Raw genomic sequence first — 1,929 nt, forward strand, 5'->3', positions numbered from 1 at the left:
TCCTTTGCTGGCTCATGTTACTGCTGAATTAACCCAATGGTGCAGCTCACTGGTACCTACCACTCCTTCCTGCTCCAATCTAGCCTCCATCTTCAACTTAAGTATGTGTCATATAAATATTTACTGCTGGGTCTTCGTTCTCATTCTTCCGAGGGAGAAATCAAGCTCTTGTTAGGTCCTGTACTATCCCTCAGGGTAGAGAGTCACATCCATGGGTCTTGTCCTTTCTTCAGGAGCCAGCTAACTTTTTCTTATTTTAGGAAAACCTTGATTCAGCATCATTCCTTGGCTCTAGATGTCAACAATTCAGATGCATTTCACACTGTTGCACTTGTGTGTATGCTGCTGACTTGCTGATATCTTTTAATGCAACCCCCCCCATAATAGCCTGCTTAAACTTTTTGAGTCAGGGTCTCCTGCCTCAGCCTCCTGAGTGCTGGGAGTACAGATTTGCACAGCCATACCTGGGGTACCACTTACTATTAAAGGGGCCGGGCGTGGTGGCACGTGTCTATTATAATCTCAGCTCTTTGGGAGGATGAGGCAGGAGGTTGGCTTCTGAGAGTTCCAGACCAGCCGGGGCTACATAGTTATTTCAAAGCCAGCAGTGGACTGTATAGGGAGACCCGGTCTCAATCAATCCAATATTAAACATTAAAGGACACAATATAAACAACTTCTTATAACAACTTAGGGATATGTGGTTAACTTCTGAAGTAGCAACTGCTGGTTAATAAGACAACTATGAATTGCTGGTCTAGGTGTATTTTAGCCATGGAAAATGAGTGTATTAGTGACTGTTAGCTGTGACAGCTGGAATGTCACATTTTGTTGGTTAGAAATCAGTTGCCTAACATCTACTTTTGCATTTATTCATCAGATAATTTTCTTTTTCTTTGGTCACACGACTGCTTTTCTCTGTATCCTTTAGCCTTCCTCCACCTATACTCCCAGGCTTTGAACTAATTCAGAACAAGAGGAACGATATGATTAGGGAAGGCGGGAAAATCTCGGGCTAAGTGAGCATTACGGACAGTTACTAAAAATCTTAGTCTTTCTGTTATTGAGAGCATTTCCCTACAGGTCCAACCCCAAAGTACACCTGTATATAAACACTAAAATTCGCGCTCTGCACCCACCCTGGGTCCCTTTATGAGAGGCATTTTGCCCTACAGGGGCGTCCCATTACAAGTCCGGGCCACCTTTAACTTCACTGCGAGATAAAGCAACAGGGGAATTTGCGTCCTCAGCCTCTAGCCGTTTCTTCGGGGATGGTCCAAGTTGGCTCCCAACATCGTTTCTGATCACTACCAATGCAATTTTCCTAACACGCTGCGGAGGCGACAGCTCGCGGCAAGGGAACCTTAGCCGAGCGTTTTCCGAGAAATCGAAAGTCACCGTCGCGTCGCCTTTCGCAGGTCCCAGGGCGCTAGCTGCTGCGAGCCCGCCGCGGGGCACGGGCAGCCGAGGGCAGCGGCCGCGGGGGACGGACGACCGCGCGCCTCGGAGGCAGCGCCCCGCGGCGGCCGGGCCCGGGCTCCGCGCGGGGAAGGGAGCGTGGCGGTTAAACCGTTCCCGCCCCCGAGTTTTGAACTGGTTCAAACTTAGCTCAGCACCCGCCCCGCTCGCCCGGGAACTCCGCGGGGCCAGTTCCCGCCAAGAGCCGCGAGCGCGCCGTCCCGCCCTCCGGCCGGTTCCCGCCACCGCGTCCTTCCCGCCTCCCGCCCACGGCGGGCTCCGGGCCCCGCCAAAGACCCCCGTCCCGCCCGCCTGCCCACCGCCTTCCTGCGAGGCGCCGAACGCTCGGCGAAAGAACAAAGACACGGCGGCAACGGCGCTTCCACACGGTAAACCGCGTCCCTCAGCGCGAGCCCGCCGCCCGCGCACGCGCCGCGCCCGCCCGCCAGCCCCGAGAGCCCTCCGCGTTGG

Source organism: Octodon degus, unplaced genomic scaffold (genome assembly GCF_000260255.1).
Source record: "Octodon degus isolate 3935 unplaced genomic scaffold, OctDeg1.0 scaffold00027, whole genome shotgun sequence".
NCBI lineage: Eukaryota > Metazoa > Chordata > Mammalia > Rodentia > Octodontidae > Octodon > Octodon degus.